This window comes from Nomascus leucogenys, chromosome 2, assembly GCF_006542625.1.
Source record: "Nomascus leucogenys isolate Asia chromosome 2, Asia_NLE_v1, whole genome shotgun sequence".
Taxonomy (NCBI): Eukaryota; Metazoa; Chordata; class Mammalia; order Primates; family Hylobatidae; genus Nomascus; species Nomascus leucogenys.
The window spans coordinates 67,797,595-67,818,924 of NC_044382.1; positions in this window are offsets into that span (position 1 = coordinate 67,797,595).

Below are 21,330 nucleotides of genomic sequence, written 5' to 3' on the forward strand. Positions count from 1 at the left end.
GTTCAACTCCACGAGAAGTACATGGGGTAAGAACAGAGAGAAGTGCTTCTCCTGTGAAAAACGAGACCCCTGTTGTCAGAAGAAAAGTGAGTGGATGCTGGGTGACATTAACAGTGCATGTGACACACTTTTTGCAAAGAAAATTCTTTTCAGAGAGTTGGCTGATAACAAAGCATTTCTTAGGAGTCTGGGAAAAGGAAAAACTCACTTTTGGTTTAGGCCAAAATAATTAGTTTTATGGCTTTTGGAAGGTGTTCTCTTACTCTCAGCCTGCCTTTTATGTGAGGACATTGCCTAGAGTCAACTCCAACAGTCTATTCTTCAAAGTAAGGCCATATGACCTGCTTCTTGTTCAGATTCCCTGTCCTTGGCTTTATGCATAAAATAAGGAGAAAAACTCTCCTTTGCAAAACCCACCAAACATCCATATCACACTTGCCTCCTCTTGTTAACTTCCCCGTGTGGCTGTTGAATAAATGATTGAACATAGGGCAGCACTTAATCTTCCTAACAATAGCCCTCCAAACATCCAACACTGTCAGATGCTTTCCTGGCATTTGAAAATATGCCTGCAGCAAAACTATCTATTGAATTTTCACAGTGACTAAGACCTTGTGGACAAAGAAGACTGTCTGTTAAGCTGCCATCATTTGGCAAAATCAGTGGCCATGGGGCCTCTGGGGGAAGAGCAGAAGACATGGATGGTAACCCCCAAAAGCCAGCCAGGAGCGGGGTGCTGGGGCTTTCCCAAGCTTGTACACTGACTTAATGACTTAATTGCACTCCAATTTGGGGACATTTCAGGGTGTGGGCTTGGAAGTTGGGAAGAGGGTTAGCCCTCCCTAGTATAAGTGGTGTCCTAGATGTCTTAGATGTAGCATTCGTCACTGTAAGCCTCTGTGTCTTGGCTGTTTTCCTCTTGCTCCATGCAAACTCTTGATCAAGGTTGGATTTGCCACCAGGATACTTCCTCCAATTTTCCAGCACAGCATCATCTTATAATTTCAAAAAATAGTTGATATAATATTTCAGAACCCTAAATGAGATTTAAAGACTGGATAGTGAAATGTACGTAGCTTTGGATTATTTTGTTGGTAATAGACACTACTTAGCAGTGATTCTCTGCTCTTGGTGATTTCTCCTTCTCTGGCACTGGCCCCCGATACACTGGACAGTGTTTTTCAATACACAGTCTTTCTGGCCATAGCTGATGGACTCAGGGGCAGACACCTGTCCCTGGGCGAGCCAATCAGCTTATCCCTTCCTGGAATTTGCCAGTTGGAGCAGAGCCTGAGGTTCAATGGAGTGGAGTTAATATTAGCACTTTCTTCAGTGTTTCTTGGTCTTTTCTATAAAATGTACAGATTCCAGCATACCTTCCCCGCCCAAAGTTCTGATTCAGCAGGTGTGGGTTAGACCCAGCAATCAGTGTTTTAACAAAACACTTCTAAGTGAGTCCTATCATCAATTGACTTGGAAAACACTTGTTAGAGAAGGTTTAGGAATCTTCACTGTGGGATTTCCTTAGCAGGCTTGGTCCTTCCTTCCCAAGTCCTTGCAATTTTTCCACTCTTCATTTCATAAATAAGCCTACTACCTCCTCTTTTGTCTTTATTTATTTACTTTACTAGTGTTCATTTCTATTGCTTACAATAGAAGACTATGAATTTGAAAATATATCATTTCTTGAGGGACCAGACAAAGGGTATTACATGTTGATATCAGAAGAGGAAAGAAACCGTAGATGCATATGCCAGAAGTAGATGAGCTAATTGAACAAAGCTCATAGCTGAGTGGGGGAAGACTTCATACTAGAATATGCTCTACATTCATTTTCCCTGGAAAGGAGAAAAACATAATAAATGAGGGACTCTGGCCTTTTAAGAAAATTAACAAGCTGTAGCTATTGTTTTTGCAGATCTATGTGACCTATTATATGCCTGACGCCTTATTTTTTTCCTATCATTTCATTTTCAGAAACTTGCCAATGCCCCAAGCCTTCTTGGTCAATATCTCCTTTGTGCAAGGATGCCCTGTGTTCATCTTTAGATGTAACATTGATATATGAGATAAATGAGGCTAAATTGGAAAAGCACCATGATCCCCTGTCATGATCCCTTTGACAGCTGGGTCAAGAAAGGCCAAGTCAAATGGTTTTTTGGTTTTGTTTTGTTTTGCTTTTGAGCACACAGTCAGTGAGATGTTCTGTTTTTGTTCAGTCTCTTAATTCCAAGCCACTGGTAGCTAGCTTCTGCCTGCTTAAGTCAGATGTGTCTACTGACATACATAGATGTTCTTGCAAAAGCACCAAACTTTAGTGGTCAGTTGCTTGGGTAGTCTTTTATTTAACCAGAAATCTTTCATTTAAACTTCAGTCTTGAGCATTAGAAAATTTGTGACACAGTGTTCCCCAAATGAACAATAATGCCACAGACAGAGGTTTCCCAAATGCACATTCTTTGTAAGAAATAAGGGATCTCTGTAGTAAGGCAACTGACTTCTACAGCCCTAGTATGCTTTCTGTTTTCTTTTTTCCTGAGAGCCAAACTTTACAAATAGCCTTTACCACCCCTTTCCAATATTTTGTATGTGGATGGGATTCTAGGTAACTCTAGATTTCCCTAAAAATACCAGTTTGCACTTGGCTGACAGTATGACTCTAGACACCCCAAGATAAGTTGATAGAGAGTAACAGTGTCCACTCTAATGTATCAAACATTTCTTCTTATTTTTCAACTGTGAACTGCCTTTTTGTCCCTTCTCACATTGACAGCCTGCTATCAATTCCAGCAGGGAGAACACAGCCTGGATATTTGCCAGGTAATTAGTTGGCTATAAATCAGTGAGAGTTGGTCATTTTATTAAGCATGTTCAGATCTTGTTAGCAGTTCCTCACCAGGGCCCATCAGCATTGTGGCAGCTTTAGTTGGTTAATGTGATATTAAGCCTCCTAGGTAATGAGAAATTGAGAAAAAACCTCATTCAAATTGGGTAATGTTTGGCGTCCTTATTTTTGCATTGTACATTGGTGTCTAATATCAGCTGTACGAACCCACTGTCAGGAAGCAATGCCATCTCTTGTTCTATTTTTAGTGCCTTCTCTCCTTGTGAACATTAACGTTGCTCACAAAATACGAGAGTGATGTTCTCTCCAGGCATTCTGGAAAATCCAGACCTTCCTGATGTCTCCTCTGATGTAGGCAACCTGACTTTAGATCTTTACTTAGTTTTGCTAATCTGAGAAGGTTAATGTGTGTGCCTTAGAGTTAGGCAAGACTTTTCTATTTTTCAAGTATCAAATGATTTCACTTACAAACCTGATCAATCTGAATTTTTTGGGTCATTGGTTTCAGCATCAAGTTTTTTTCAGCATCATGAAATTCCATCTTCTACTCTTTCCCTATGGAAGTATAAGCTCTCCTTTTTCTTTTTCTTTTTGCTTGTCTGTTAGCTATTCTTCTTTTTTGATAACTGCCTCCTGGTGTTCCTTCATTTATGTGGCATGGATGTTGCCGACTCCGTTTTTGGCCCAAGGATAGATGTGTGAACCAGGCCTGGCCACTGAGAGCATCACGTCTTATTGCTCACAAGAATAGGCTTACAGATGGACATGTGACTCAGTCACAGTTTATGGAACTGAATTCTGTGAGGCTTTTTTTTTCTAGATCTCTTAGGAAAAAGATAATCCTTAGTATTTCTAAGGTTGCTCAGAATCGAACATAACAACTAACTCTAGGAGAGACATTCCATGAGTGGAAATGGTGTCCAATTGAGAAAAGTGAAACCAGGAAATCAAAGAGTAAACCTGAGTCTGGTGACATGATTTAAGTCTCTGGATCCAGCTGTGCCTGCAGCATGAATTGGACTTCTTAATTATTCATGCCAATAAATTCATTTTTCTGCTTAAGTCATTGAGTTGGATTTTTGTCAGTGGTAGCATGGGAGTCCTAATAACCACAGGTCTTTGCCTCCTACCCCACCTGCCTATTTTTCTTACCCTGGCCCACTCCATTATATGCATCTCCATCAAAATCTGCTTATCCTCAAAGACTGAATTCACATGTCCTTGCTTCCAGAAAGTTTTCCCTAGTACTTCCCCTAATAAATTGAATTTCTCACTCCTTTATTTTTCCACAGCATCCTAAAATTCCCCATGACATTTTTTGACATTCACATTTCCATTTATTATAAGCTTTCTGGTGATGCTGTGTCCTGAACACTGTAGATATTCAATAATGTAGTGAATCAAAATTAGTGTCTTTGGAGGCTGCAAGCACTTTTCACCTTCTTAGGAAACAATTAGATTAGCCATGAGTCCCCTAAGCAACATTTCCCAAACTGATCCATTAAATATCAGTGTACTTAAGGTACTCAAATAACAGGTGCTTAGCTATAAAAATGTCTTGTGGTCCAGCAAACCTAGGAAACTCCTAGTTAAACAAATTAACCTAGTGCCTCTTAGAGCATTTATTAAACTAAGAAACAACATAACAGAGTGGGCAAGATGTGGGGAGATGTGGACATAAAATGGCATGGGTATCAGTCAGGGTCCAGTGAAGAGACAGAAGCTACAACGTCATTTGAACTGGAAAGGTTTAATACAAAATTGTTATTAACGAGTGTCAGGGGACTGGTTAATGAGGAATAAAGAGAACTAGAAAGAATATAGGATGAGATTCACACCTGATGCAGAGCAGGTGGTTCTACCCCCACTGGATGGTAGAGAAGTTCACTGAGGTGCCATAGACCAAGGCTGCAAGCAGGAGACCACTGGCTGAGAGCTCAATAAAACTTTCCCAGAAACTGCCCAGTTTGAACTGTTGAACTGACTTCTCAGATCTCACCTTCAAGGGAATAAATCCTTTATAGTCTTACTCTGAAAATTGACATGTTTTAATCTTTCTTTCTTCAAATGTACTGGCATTGATAAACTGCCAGTATGGACTTAAAGTTGCCTGAGGTTAGTGAACATTTTTCTTTTTCTGTGCTCCATAGTGCCTTGAAAAGTGCCAAGTATACAGTTTTCCCTTTTCCAACTTTACACATAATTATTTGTACTTCTTTGTGGCACTTCTTTTTTAATTATTATACTTTAAGTTTTAGGGTACATGTGCACAACGTGCAGGTTTGTTACATATGTATACATGTGCCATGTTGGTGTGCTGTACCCATTAACTCGTCATTTAACATAAGGTATATCTCCTAATGCTATCCCTCCCCCCTCTCCCCACCCCACAACAGGCCCTGGTGTGTGATGTTCCCCTTCCTGTGTCCATGTGTTCTCATTGTTCAATTCCTACCTATGAGTAAGAACATGCCGTGTTTGGTTTTTTGTCCTTGCGATAGTTTGCTGAGAATGATGGTTTCCAGCTTCATCCATGTCCCTACAAAGGACATGAACACATCATTTTTTATGGCTGCATAGTATTCCATGGTGTATATGTGCCACATTTTCTTAATCCAGTCTATCATTGTTGGACATTTGGGTTGGTTCCAAGTCTTTGCTATTGTGAATAGTGCCGCACTTCTTATTTCTATGTTGCATGAATTATATTAGAGGTTCAACAAGAATTCTAGTTTAAACCCTATGTATTCCACTAAGATTTCCAAGACTGACCCAGAAGGACATTTTGTTTTTTACCTAAAAACCTGTATTTTACTCAAAACCTGTATTCAAACTTTATTGCTATTTGCCTGCATTCTTTAGCTTCCTGTTTCAAGGTCCCCATGAAAGTATCTGACTGACTTGACATCTTGGTAGTCTCGATGGTATGTGGATGATTTTAGCTGAAATGAAAGAAAATCTTAGTTAACACTGGATTAAAAGCTGAAGACATTTACTTTTCTCACATAACAAGAGTTCTGGAGGTCAGTGATTCACGGATGGCTTGGTTGTTTAATGGTATACATAGACCTCTAGCTCTTTCTGTTCATCCATCCTGCTATCTATAGTTTCTTGGTTTTGCATACTCAAAGTTGTCACTTCAGATTTGCAAGATGGAGTATGTACTCTAAGTGTCAAGTTCTCACATGAGAATATCCAAAGGAAGAAGGGAAAAATTAATTTTCTCTCATATCAGATCTTTATCACATGACCACACCCAGCTGCCAGGGAACCTGCTACAGTAGAGATCAGACATTTGTATAATAGCTTCTGTCATGGGACTGGACAAGAATGAAGGGGGATTAGAATGCCTATTCATATGCGGTCTGTAGTTGTAGGCTAGAGAAGATGCTTATTAAACACTCACTGAATGCATGCATAAATGATAGATTTTAGTGTGTACTTTTTATATTAAATGCTATTTATAGTGTCCCAGCTTTAAATTAGAAATCATGCCATATGAACAAGAGATGACTCTTGATCTCCAGTTGCTTATTCTTTAGGAAGCTGTTTTCTTTGCTTGTTTTCTTATTCTCCTCATCATTGAAACATCATGTTACTAATATTTCACTAGTGTGAGTAACAGGATCAGAGGCAATATGTGGGAAAACTGATCTAGTTAAAAAAGATTTTAAAGTCATCTCTCATTTGTATGTTATACCAATTTCTTCTTTTGTGTGCATGTGCAATTCTTTATTTCCTCACTATTTGAGGCATTCCATAAGACTCTGAATTCTTCAGATATTACCCAGTTATTCTTTCCGTTATTATTTCTCACAATATTGATTGGGTTTTTCTCTATGATAGTATTATACTATGGATTTAGCATGCATTATCTCATTTAATCCTCCCTTTACCCATTCACATTGCAAATCTAGCATTTGAACGAAGATCTGTCCGACAGTAAAAATTATTTCCTTTACTGGAATTCTGTACTACTTCCCATAGAGATCCTCTTACCTATCTTTTTCTCTGTCAAATATTATTTATCCCTGTTTCAAACTGTTCTCTCATATTAATGGTGCTGGACTTCCACTTCTGACCATGAGAAAGTAATTGCTATCTAACCGTGGTTTCAGATACTGGGCAATAAATGCACAGGACTGTGAGTTCTGGAAGAAGCGAGACCAATGAAGTGAGACCAATGATCACCAAAACTTTCTGCTTGAGACGTTTTATGGATTACAATAAATTGGGAAAGCCCAGTGAAAGCAAATCAGACCCCCTGAGTTCAGGAGAAGGAGACTGGGGAGGCCTAGGCAGCTGGAATTTGTGGGCCAGAGTACAGAAGAAGAGGAGGTATGCTTAGAAAGAGCTCTCAAAATTTTCATAGGACTTCTTGAGCCTTTTGGTTAAATACTAAAATGCATGTACACAGTAAGAAACTTCATGAGATTAGCCCAGAAAAACTACTAAAGCTGAATGATTCCTAGATCTCACACTGGACTGAGAGACATCCAACTTTTCCCATATCACATGGAAAAAAATTGTTGAATATTTACACTCAGTAGAAAGCCCAGAGGGCCATAGCTTAAAAGTGGGATGTAGCCCTCAAGTAAAGCCTACTCTATACTCTCTATAACAAAAATTACAAACAAATCTCAAAAGGAACAAGCAAATGTACATGAAACTTCCCAGTAAAACAAAATTCAACACTGTTTGAAGACAATCAAAATCTAGAAACTCAATATTGTAACAATGATAATTTCTGGAATCCAATTACAAAATAATAGAAATGATAAGAAAAACGGGAATGTGACCCATAACTACAAGAAATCAATCAATAGAAATAGACTCAGAAGTGACAGAGAAGACCTAAATAGCAGACAAGACTTTAAAACAGGTCTTATATATAGGCTCAAAAATTTAGATAAAAGTATGCACACAGTTGAAGAGGGAAATGAAAGATATAAAAAAGAATATAACATATTGAAATATTTTTATTGAAAAATACAATATTGAAAATAAAAAATTCAATGGATTGGCTTAATTAGACACTGATGAAAAATATTAGTGAACTTGAAGTTATAGCAATAGAAACAAACCAAACTGAAACAGAGAAAAAATAATAAAAATCAAAATAAGAAAGCCTCATTGACCTATGGGGCAATATACAAAGTCCTAATATGTGTTACTGAAGTCCCAGAAAAGGGAAAGGAACAGAAAAAATGTTTTAAGAAAAGATGCCTACAAACTTTCAAATTTGATAACAACTTGAAATTTACAGATCCAACAAATTCAACAAACCAAAATCAGGGTAAATGCAAAGAAAACTGCATCAAGCTACAAAAAGTCAAATTGCTGGAAACCAGTGATAAAGGGAAACTCTTAAAAGCAGCAAGAGAAAAAAGTATACATTGTATATAGGGGATCCAAGGTAAGAATGAATGCTGACTTCTCATCAGAAACAATGCTGGCCAGAAGACAATAGAATGACATCTTTAAAATGCCAACAAACAAACAAACAAAAACTTCCCCATTAACCTAGGATTCTCTGTCAAGAGAAAATACCCTTCAAAAAGGAAGAAAAACAAAGATATTTGTAGGCCCAATAAAAACTAAGAGAATCCCTATCAATGGTGCTCATAGTAGATAATTTAAGACCACATCTCTCTATCTTACCTGACTTCTGTTTCCTTTATTGACCTTACTCTTTTAATGCCACATGATCCAGGTAATACTCTCTGTATTTGACTATGCCACCGAGTGAGATTTAAACATAGCTACTCTATGAAATAATTCCAGTGTCTGATTTGGAATCTTGGCACTGGAAACTCCAATAGTCACCTTATCTTTGAACTTTTCAGTTTTTTATTTGTTCTTTCCAATTCTTGGCAGATTTGTAAGCTCATAGAAGGCAAGGACTATGTATTATTCATTTCTCTGTAGCTTTTTTGTAGCATTTTTAGCCATATGTGCTTTAAAAATGTTAATTTATAATTGATATTAAAATTGTACTCCAAAGAGTTAAAGAAATAAATGCCTAACAGATTCTTGAGTTTGTAGGATGACAGATGAAAAAAACAACAACTTGCTGAAATTCTGGAACTCCCTCTGCTTGTAGGATAACAAAACTGGCTGAAATTGATTGGAACCAATATGGCTGACTAGAGTCTATGCAGAATGAACTTGCTGACATCACAGTCCAAATTCCCACCACATGGTTCATACTATCTTCTCCTGAAATTGCATATGTGACTCATGAGGAGGCATGAAGAGATAACAGTACATGCTTGAGGACTCTCCAGACCTCCTCTTTCCCTCCCCCAATCACGTACTAAAGCCAGAATCCACCCTTGAACGTTTTCTAATAAAAATACTGCCTTGAAGCTGGCACCAGGAGACAGATTTGAGCTGGACTCCTATCTCCTTTTTGATTGCCCTTCAATAAAAAGCTTTTCTTTTCTCAAAAACCCAGTGTCATTGTACTGGCTTCTAGAGCATCAGGCAGTGAGCCCGTTTTGCTTGGTAACAATATTAGAAAATTGATAAATCAAATTTGTCACTTTTTAATGAATATTCTGCCACTATCAGGTAAGGATTTTTGGTATTGTTGTAGTTTTTTTGCTTTTGTTTTGTTTTGTTTTCAGCCCAGGATGTTTAGCAGATAAATATTTTTTCAGAGAAGTGATAGTTACAAGAAAAACAAACAAACAACCCCATCAAAAAGTGGGCAAAGGATATGAACAGATACTTCTCAAAAGAAGACATTTATGCAGCCAACAGACATATGAAAAAAAGCTCATCATCACTGGTCATTAGAGAATTGAAAATCAAAACCACAATGAGATACCATCTCGCACCAGTTAGAATGGCAATCATTAAAAAGTCAGGAAACAACAGATGCTGGAGAGGATGTGGAGAAATAGGAACACTTTTACACTATTGGTGGGAGTGTAAATTAGTTCAACCATTGTGGAAGACAGTGTGGTGATTCCTCAAGGATCTAGAACCAGAAATACCATTTGACCCAGCAATCCCATTACTGGGTATATTCCCAAAGGATTAGAAATCATTTTATTATAAAGACACATGCACACTTAGGTTTACTGTGGCACTATTCACAATAGCAAAGACTTGGAACCAACCCAGTTGCCTATCAGTGATAGACTCGATAAAGAAAATATGGCACATATACACCATGGAATACTATGCAATCATAAAAGAGGATTAGTTCATGTCCTTTGCAGGGACATAGATGAAGCTGGAAACCATCATCATTCTCAGCAAACTAACACAAGAACAGAAAACCAAACACTGCATGTTCTCACTCATAAGTGGGAGCTGAACAATGAGAACACATGGACGCAGGGAGGGGAACATCACACACAGGGCCAGTCGGGGGATTAGGGGGCTTGGGGAGGGAAAACATTAGGAGAAATACCTAATGTAGATGATGGGTTGGTGGGTGCAGCAAACCACCATGGCACGTGTATACCTATGTAACAAAACAGCATGTTCTGCACATGTACCCCAGAACTTAATGTATAATAACAAAAAATAAGAATGAGTTTTATTTTTTTAAAGAAAAGAAAGGCAGAACACTAGTACTGTGGGGATCATTGGTGGAAAAGTAATTTCGGTTTTATTGTGACACATAGATGTTTCCTCTGTTAGAATGTAGCTTCGTGAGGAGAGATATGTTTTTGCTGTTCTATTCACTGTTGTATCCCTCATATCTAGAACCATAGTGGCCACTCCATGAATCTTTGAATGATTGAATCAATAGCCATTGGATAACACCTGCCCATCACAGGCTTCTACTCAGAAAGCTATTTCTAAGGAAAGCTACTCACCAGGGAGAATTAGCAAGAAATAGCCTCATGCAATTATTAAGAAAATTTTAAAAAGGATCAAAATGCACATAAACATTTGACATAGACATTATGAATTATTTTATTATGCACTACTAGTAAACATTATCATGTCTTCATTGGGGCCAAGAATATAATTGTGTGTTTGTTCCTTTAATGTTTTGAGAAAATAAGAAAATATGATGGGGGGTAGTGGGCAGTATTTTACTTTGGAAATAGATGGCCTGAGGTTTGAATCTGAATCTGGGCTTTATTACTTACTAGCTCTGCAACCTTGATAAGAGCTTGTCGTTTCCCTGTCTTTAAAACACAATAACTTTCTTTGCAAGGAGGTTGTATAATGAAATGTAGTATACGAGACACAATGCTTTGCTCAGGAGGGTTTAAGCAACGATAGATCTTGTTTTGGTGAAACTGAGGTTTCCTTCTGCTTAATTAAAACCGCAAGTAGCCCAACATTCAAACTCCTTAAAACGACCTGAAAGGCCTTATATAATCTGGCCCTGATGGTCTCTCTGTTCTGACTTACTACCTCTCCCTTCTTACCAGGAAAAGGGGCGTGTTTGCCTCCTGTCTCTTCTTTCCATGGACCAAGCTGTCCCTGCCTCAGGGCCATTGAATTTGCTGCTCTCACTGCCTAATATATTCTTTGAAAAACTGGCGTCTATTCAGCTAAAATGTCATCTATTTATCAAGGCCTCTCTCTCTTTTTTTAAATTTTTTTTTTTGAGACAGGATCTCACTCTGTTGCCCAAGCTGGGGTGCAGTGGCATGATCATGGTTCACTGCAGCCTCAAACTCCTAGACTCAGGTAATCATCCCACCTAAGCCTCCCTAGTAGCTGGGACTACTAACACATGCCACCATGCCTGCTTAATTTTTGTAGATTAATTTTTGTAGAGACAGGGTTTTGCCACGTTGCCCAGGGTGGTCTTGAACTCCTGGGTTCAAATGCCTGCCTTGGCCTCCCAAAGTGCTAGGATTACAGGTGTGAGCCACTGCACCTGGCCAGCAAGTTTTTTCTTGACCTTCCAATTGAAATCTCCATCTCTATCACTTTCTATTAAATCATCCTGTTTTATTTTCTTTATACAACATAGAACTCTCTGAAATAATCTCATTTATTTATTTGTTCACTTGGATATTGCCTATCTCTTTCCACTAAGATGAGCGTTCTTAGAGAGCAAGAACTGTATCTGCTGAAGCCCTAGTGCCTAGAACAATGCCTGATATATAAAAGGTTCAGGAAATATTTACAGAGCAGACACATTTTTATTAATCATTATCTTCTCTTCTGCCTATTTGAACAAAAATAACAAAATGAGTCTGTTTTTCACTGCAGTGTGAAATCCTGACAATATATAACTGATTAAACTGAGAGTTAAGGAGATAGAGATGTTAAGAAAGAGGAAAAGTCTTGAAGAAGAAAATTCCCAAACTTCTTTTCCCCAAAGTAGTGCGACTGACTTTCAATGTTTACTTCAGGGTCCCTTTTCAGCATTCGTTTTTTCCCTCTATCATCAATCATTGTCAATTTGAAATAGTACAATACTTAGGGTCATTTATCTAGACCTATTGGAGTCTAAAATTATGCAGCTCAGTCAAATATATGTGAATAAAGACTGTCATTTCTGATTAATGACATGTGACTTGAATGTCTTATAAAATCATTTGTGCCATCCAAGCTTTACAGAAAGGTTATTATGTAAGGTCTTCCCCTAATGTTTCTGATTTTCCCTCTAAGAACCCTAGAGTATCCAATTTCTCCATAGGAGAAAACGTGGATGCTTAATGATTTCAGTTGTAATTGTTACTCAGGTCCTTGGATTGCTAGACCAAGAGTGTTTTTCAAGTTGAAAATTCTCTTCCACTGGATGGTTAGGCAAGCTTATGATGTTGCTGTTTTGAAATTTGGTTGCCAACATAGCCTTCCCTATTATTGAAAAAATAATCCATGTAAAACACTAATCTTATTCAGTTGATGCAGAAAAAAGAAGAGTGAAAAACATGCCAACTCTTTGCCAATTACACTTTCCATGAATCATCAACTCTCTTCTTGAAGCATAAAATTCCACTTCAGCATAGTCCCAGAAACATGAGAAAAAAAAGATTTAGAAAGAAACTTTGGGTAAGCAAAAGTCAGGACTGAAATAATGAAAAAAGAGAATTTTTTTTTTTTTATAAAGTAACACCATGTCCACTTCTCCTGGATGATATTACCCAGTCTCTTAGATCATTTCCTCACAATCTCTTTGTGGCTTCTTTTTTTTTTATCACTGGGAACATAAGAGGAGACCATTAGCACCCATCAGTCGCATGTATCTAAGGTATGACTAGAGCAAGTGGCTGGGAGTATGTGTTGAGAGATGGGAATGCTTCTCTACTCTTGATGTTTCCTTCAAGGCAGAGGAAACTCCTTAGGTATGGCACTTATGGTCTTACCCTCTCTATCCTTTGCCTGGGGAGGTGGAATGCCGTTTGATTGTAAATGTTAATGGAATAACCGGGTATAGTTGGCTCCATCTTGACTTTATCTTGGAAGTGAACTGTCCACAGGGAGCATAATTTCTCTGCTTCTCCTTCTACCCTAGAAGAAGTGGGGAGGTGAAGCATCCCTGGTTCAGTGCTGCCAACACTAGGAAATTAAGTCTTCCTGATTTGGGGATTCAGTATTAGTAAGCTCACATGACGATCATTCCTGATGGGTCATCTTCCATGCTGGTCTGTATTAATTTATGACTGATATTTTGGCCTTCATTTATTTTCTTTGTTTTTTTCAAAGTATGTAGAAGTCAGTTGGGTTTGAGGGATTCTGGTTTGAGAGACCTCCCTCAGAGACCCAAATAATAGATATGTCCTCTTGGGTCATAGCAGACAAATGACAGAAACTCACAACATGGTATTTTCAAAGTTCAATAGCATCTTGACCCCTTCCCAAGAACTCTGCATAATAAGCATCTCTAGTTCAGTTTTTTGAGAAATGTCACATAATAAATTAGGAAGTACCTACTGTGTTTTAAACTCTGTTTCAGGTTTTGAGGTGAATAAAAAAGAAACATAAAACATGGCCCCTAATTGGAATATTGTACTTAGGGTTGAAACTCATTCAAAAAAATCAAATAGGCAATAAACAGATGAAATTTTTCAGAAAAAGAGAGAGAAGTAAAGATGGGTGGATAGGGAAGACTTCTTAGAGAAGATGCCATTTGAATTGCTCCTTTAAAGATAAATAGAATTAGAATGATGAAGGATGAATAGAATTAGAATGAGGGAGAAGGAGCCATATTAACCATAGCTCTCTTGTTTGCAAGAGATAGAATTATATTCAAACTAGCTTAAGTGAAAAAGGGAACGCCTTTGTTCATATCTGAAAAGTCCAGAGGTGAATGTGTTTCGAGCATGGCTGGCTCCATGGAATCCAGTGTTGTTCCTAGAGTTTGGTCTCATCTTCTCCCCCTATTGGTTTGTATCTTCTTTAACTTATGTTGGCTTCATTCCCAGGCAGGCCGTCTCTTTGGTGGCAAGATGGCTGCCAGGATTTCCAGATTTAAATCCCATTAGCAACCCAAACAAAAAGCAAATCAGTTCTAAAAGTCCTGGAATTCAGGCTAATAGACTTTAATCAACCCAATTGTCCATCTTTGAAGTATTCATTCTTGCTGTCTGATCATGATTCTCTGTTGACTGGAGATTTGAGTCATATGGATTGAAAGTAGTGGAAGTGTATTTCTCCATGGAAATTTGGGGTTCAATCAGCAAGACACTAGAGGAGTAAATGTTGGACAGACAAATGCAAGATATGTTTACCGTAGGAGGTAAACCAATAAATGTAGAGGGGAAATTCTGCTTACCTAAGAGATGCTCTACAAATATAAGAAAGTATCAGGAGTTGGATATGGAATGGGAGTTGAAGTAAAACCTGATTAGGACATCATTGGGGAAGAAAATGTGTACTTATGAAACAAGGGAAAATAGTGACTGATTAGAATGTAAAATTATCTTGGAAATGGTGAATAAATAAAGATAAAGAGGCAGAATGGACTAAAACACAGAGGGACTAGGAGTTAAACTAGAAGCTCATTAGATTTTATGCACTATGTAAAATCAATTAGCCACTGAGAAATGTTAAATATCTTCTTTAAACATTGCACCACACTATTTGCTATGTCAATATGCTAAAAAGACCTCCCTATCTGTTTTCCTTTTTTTTTTGGAGGGAAAGGTACTTGATTCACCTCCTAAGGAATTTGAGGTAAGCCAATTAGGTAAAGTTCTTTTCCCTGACCCATGACTGGGTCAGAAGTGGTGAGCATGTCACCCAACTCCATCTCATGAGAGGTAAGGGGAAGTCTGTTGGGGAATTTCTGCAGAACATTTTCTCTTTTCTAAGACAGGTCTAAGTAAAAATATTATTTTTTCTTTTCCCATGGGAAGCTGGCCTTGATACCTAGAACTGCTGAACCCTTTAACTACCAGTCTGAGGATGAAGCTCACACTAGGAAGATGTAGGAACCCAGGTCCTATTGTCACTGTCAAGCTGGTCATTGTAGAATAATCTACTCCACTTTGGGTTTTCTGTTATGTGAGATAATACATATCTTTATTGTTTCAGCCAATTTGAGTTGGGTTTTCTGTTACTTGCAGCCAAAAGCAACCTACGAGATGTACTTTTTGTACTGAAATTGTGGACATAGAGACCCTTATTAAAAGTGATTTATTTATTCTTCTATTATCTATACAATAAAACCCTAATTAAAATATAAAAGAAAATGTTATACTCTCATGCTAAAGTAAGGCATGGAATTGTGTGTGTATATATATATGTGTGTGTGTGTGTGTGTGTGTGTGTGTGTGTGTGTGTGTGACAATTAAATGGAGAAAAAAGGACTGGAAGAAAACTGGCCAAAATCTTAATAGTACAACTGTCTTTTTAAGGAATATAACAATGGATGATGTGATACATTTCTTCTTTCTATTTTTTCCAAATATTGTATTGAAAAATCTCATTGCTTTTATAAAAATGAAAAAAGCTAAGTTCTTTTTTCAAGATCAACCCAAATTCAATTACCCTGAATTTTGAGGAATGGGCTATTTTTGACATTTTAATCATCTGGGTAATTCAGAACCCTTTTGATTTCAAATTTTGTGATGACACATTGTTCTGAAATGTATGAGTCAGTTTTCTATCTTAGTAAATTGTGTAGTAAACATAATGAAATTTTTCTTCACTGATGGCAAATTTCTCAGGCTTCAGGTCATCTTTCTGAGGGTCAAGGCCTGGAGATAGAGATGGAGCCAGCGCTGGAAATTAGGCATAATATGTAATAACTGAACACTGCCAAAGAAATTGCCTTCCCTCTCTGTCTTGTAAGTGAGTTCCTGCGAGCCATATATTATTTGAATGACTTACTAAATATTTATTTTTAAATGTTTCATACTTCTTTGAGAAAAAGTTAATTAAAAGGAAAAATATACATCACTATCATATAGTGAAAAACAGTGTCATTTGACATAAATAAAAAGCAATCCATAAACATAACTCAAATAACATTTAATAATATTAATCATATTATGTCTTGATGCTGTTAAATACTAGAGGTTCTGAGCCTGGGCCCTGCTCTGTCTTTATTTTAAAAGGGAGATTAAAAAGGGTTAGAGAGATAATAGAGTCTCTGTTCATAACAAAGTTTTTTTGAACAATGACAAGGGTAGAAAAAGATTCACTTTTTCACCAAGAGATTCAATATTATCTAAAATTACATTCCACTGCCATTTTAAATCACACCTTCCAGATCATGCGAAGTTACTTGTCTACCACTTAACATTTGTGTGTCACCAGTGGTACCTGCTGCATTCCATTTTTTAGGAGACAGGAAACTACATCAGTGACTATTGACTCTGGCAACACATCAAAAGCACCTGGTGGGGACACACACACACACACACACATACACACACGTAGTTCTCAAATATTAGCATGCATCAGAAGGGCTTGTTGCAACAAAGGGTTTCTGACTCAGTAGGTTTGGCACAGGACCTCAACATTTACATTCCTAACAAGACCCCAGGTAACACTGAAAATCCTGCCTGAAACCACACTTTGAAAACCACTGCACTAAGTGATGCAGGGGCCCATGCATTACTAACTTCCAAATCATGTTGCTTTCTCCATTTTGTTGGGGCCAACACATGTTGGTCTATACAGTAAGCAGAAGACTAGAGCAGAGTTGAAATCCAGATGAATTAAGATGCACATATTTCTTAACCTTTACTCCAGCTAGGAGTACATCAGTTCCTACAAGTTGAACTGCATTATAAAGTAAATAGATCTGCTCTGAGAAAAGGTCAGTACACATGTTCTGCTGCAATCTAATTTAAGTCTATTGCACTATGCCCTATCGCTCACTCTGGTGCAAGAGATACAATGGTGAAAAGCTGGAATTTAATTGTCTCTTCTATACTAAAAACTTCTTGGTCTGCGGAATATGCATGAGAGCTAAAGAGATGAGCTCAAGAAGACAGGCTTTTCTGGACATACTATGGCACACATCTCTTCTTCTCGAACACTGCTTCTTGAGTTCCCCATCAGTGTTGAGGAGAAAGCTCCTTTTAAATCTTAAAGTGGCCCTCGAATCTGTTTTCCTTCCTCTTCACTCACTCTGTGTCATTACCAAGAACCCGATACCAGGAAGTATTTCAGAGAGCAGCCCTAAACACATTTCTCTGACTGCAGTGTGCTAGTTATTTGCCAGCCCTCTGCCTATTATGGAATTGTGTTTAGTTTCTATAACTTAATAATTACTTTAATTTCACTTCATAGTGTTTTGAAGAACTCTTTTTGAATGAAGGGCACTTAGCACACTCCTACTGCTTGCCTGGAACAGACACAGCTAATCAGAATGTGTAGAATTAAATAAAAGAATAATTATGAGAGTCTGTGATGTGTTATAATAGATGTACCAAACAAGGCTGGATCAACTCATTGCTTGGAAGAGAAATAACTTATTAAAGCAGTTTCAGTCAGGAATCTTACAAGCACAAGTGGAAGCTTCTAACATGGCAGAAGAGGGGAAAAAACTGAAGTCTTTGAAGCATGGAATTTAAAAAATTCCAATTATTTTATTTTTTCTGTGTGCTGGTTCCTGTTCAGGTGCATCTTCTTAGAGTCCATGGTGCTCAATACTGTTTCCAATTGCCTGTCCATGGGAAATGGGTTCCTTTCTTGATTCAAACGACCATGAAACAAAGATCACTAGGGTAGAATAGAGGTCACAGAGAGATATTAAAGATATCCCCAACCCTAAGGGTCTGAGGTAAGTCTCTTTTCTGCCAAGCTACTCATCCCTCCCTTTCTTTCAAGGTAATCCATGGTTTACTGGTGGAAAATCAAAGGTAAGAAAAATGAGAATCTGCTACTGAGGGTAGCCTGCACTTACAATGTGCTATTTCCCAGCTGCTCTTTGGTCCCATCTAGTTCTCAGTTATGCCAGGATTTCAGGGAGTGTTTCCTTAACACTGCATGGTTAAAAAGCTATATACTGTATTTAGAGCTCATTAGCTAAATTAACTTTATTTCCAGTAAATATTAATACCAGTTTATAGTATTTAGCTTTGGCTATGAATATAAACTCTTGCTAGGCATGGTGAGAAAGGGGCAGGGAAGATAGAGAACAAGGTTTCTGAACTGCTGAGGCTTATGATTAATAAGACGAGCCCAAGCACTTCCAAATTTGAGAACAGTCCAGGACATCATTAACTAACTGCTAAATAACAATGTCTAATTGTTCACAAATGACCTAAGGACTAGGGTTTATAATGCATTTAGGAGGGTCCAATTTTTGACCTGATCTTTGAGAAATCCTGAATTCAAGCAATTAGCTGTCATCGAACAGGTTCGATTTGGCAAGAAGGGCCTTTGAAGGGTGGCTTTGTCAGATGCCATCTTGCCATTCAACCCTTTCTCCATTTTTCCTCTGTATAGTTTGTGTGGGATTTTATCACAAATCATGTAAGGTCACCATTTCATTTATTTTGTCTCAAGCTCTTTTACCTCTCTGTGTGTATGGATCAATCTGTCTACCTATCTAAATTTTTATTTTTTTCAATAAAATTTTAAACTGTCTTTAGATTTTTAATCTTTTTCTCACATGAGTCTTGTGTCCACAACTAGACATCAAGATTTTGAAGATAAGTAACATTTCTTATTTATCTGTGTATCTTAACAGAGTATCTAGGACAGTGGTTTTTGTTTTTTCCACAGAAGCGATAAAACTGTCCATTGAATATAATGACCTGGGCTGTCCAGGTTGTAAGTAGCACAAACCCTAGGTGTGGACAATGAGTGAATGATTGTTAAATTTATTCCTTCTTTTCTTCTTTTTAATATTGAATTGGTAAAGAATGAGGCAGAGGGTGTGTGATTGGTGTTATGGTTGTGGGCTGAGTCCAGGTATGACAGGATACACCAGAAGGAACACAGTCTTCTACCAGAAGAGCTGGGCTCAAAACCCTGCATGCTGCCACTAAATTGAGTTCTGGAAACGCTTAATCATTTAGGTTGCCAATGCTGCCATCCATAAACTGGGCCTGACAGTAGTACTGACCTTTGTTCCGTATGTGGGATCAAATGAAATAATATGTGAAAAACATAAAGAGAAGTTCTGGTCCTGTCTAAATAAATAGGAATTGTTGTTTATGATAATAAAATGGAGAGAATAGAACACACATTTAAACCAGCATAAACCAGTTTGATCAAGTCCAGACAGTTTGGCAGTTTCAACAAATCTCATGGCTTTATACACTTTCTACTGTTTACTTGAAAAAATCATAACATTTTCCAAAAAAGCAAATACAGGCCCCTTTAATTTGGGCCAAATTTGGAAATGAGAAGGACAGATGGTTACCAAATGGGCTGAGGGATTACTGAGAGGCAGCTGGATGCCTTGTCCTTTCATCTGGCTGGGTTATCTTGGCTGGAGGAAAACAGGGCTGTCCTGTACTTACCTGGTACCTGCCTGTGCCTGTCAAATGCCACAAGCATGAGGAGATCCAGGATCTGCCCTGAGACCTCCTCCCTGCTCCAAACCAAGCCCTAAAGAAAGCTTGGAAAAGGTTAAACATAGCTGTCGGTGCTTACAGAACCATCTGCTGATTTTTGCTTCTCTGCCATCCTTTCCCAGTAAGGGCACTCTTATTTTTCTTGAGGAACCACCCTTTTCTTAGTTTTAGTCCATATGTATCCATACATATCATGATTAACTTAAGAAGGCAAGACAAGCCCAAGCGCTTCCAAATTTGAAAACAGTTCCAGTACATCAATAGTTTACTGCTAAATAATAATGTCTAATTGTTCACAAATGGCCTAAGGAGTAGGGTTTATGATGCTATTAGGAGGATCTGAGTCTTGACCTGGTCTGAGGGAAAACCTTGAACTCCAGGCAATTAGCTGTTGTCAAACAGGCCTGATTAACAAGAAGGGCCTTTGATGGGTGCCTTCTTCAGATGCCATCTTTCCATTGAACCTTTTCTCCATTTTTCCTCTGTACAATTTGTGTAGAATTTATTGTCAATTGTATAGGGTCATCTTTTCATTTATTTTGTGGAGGACCTAACTCTACCCCAGCCCAGAAAAGGTCAGGTGACCTGTGCCTGGCCAATCAGGATATCATGTTGTCCTGGACTAGCAATTGGTTCTTATGAGCACCTGACCCATGCAAGTGAGGTCATCCAGGCCCAAAGGGACTGGATTCTAGAACTTGTGTTTGAACTGTTAGAAAAGAGAAGCCCTCTTTCTCTTGATGCTGGAATCATGCCATATTGGAACTCCTGGTGCCCTCTTACTTACACATGGGAGAATGTGCCCGAGAATGGAGCCAATGGTGAGGAAGGCAAAGCTGAGAGATAAGGAGACCTAACTGGCCTTATCACTTGAGTGGCTGGATATAGTGACTCATCGGCAAGTTCCTCCTTAGAGTTCATGGTAAGAGTACAATCAACACAGACTTCTCAGAGGCAAGTGGGACAAAAGGAAAATAAAATAAATCGCTATCAAGAATAGAATAAGGTCTTTTTTCTGCCTTGGATTTATTATGAAAAGTTTGCACATACAGATTTTTAAATTTTATTTGTATAATCTTATGCTGTGCAAGTACATGCACTTGTATATTCATTGCAGCACTATTCACAGCAGCAAAGATTGGAATTAACCTGAATGTCCACCAGTGGATGACTGGATAAAGAAAACATGGCATATATACACAAAGAAATATTATTCAGCCATGAAAAAGAATAAAATCATGTCTTTTGCAGCAACATAGATCGAATTAGAGGTCATTATTTTAAGTGAAAAAACTCAGAAACAGAAAGAATAAGATATTATATGCTAGAATGTGCTTTATCCTTCTTTAAGCCAAATTTCCTCTCAGAAGACCCTCCCCGACATTGTCCCTCTTTCTTACCTGGAGCCACACAGTTATACAGTGTTTTCTCTTTGCTCGCTACATTTGGACTCCCTGGTGGATTGACTTATCCTTAAAAGCAAAGTCTATTTGAGACTTACTTTCTCTCACCTGGCAGGCAGAGCTGCTTAGAGCATATAGGCTTGAAATCCCTTATCTCTGAAGTCTTGGGAAA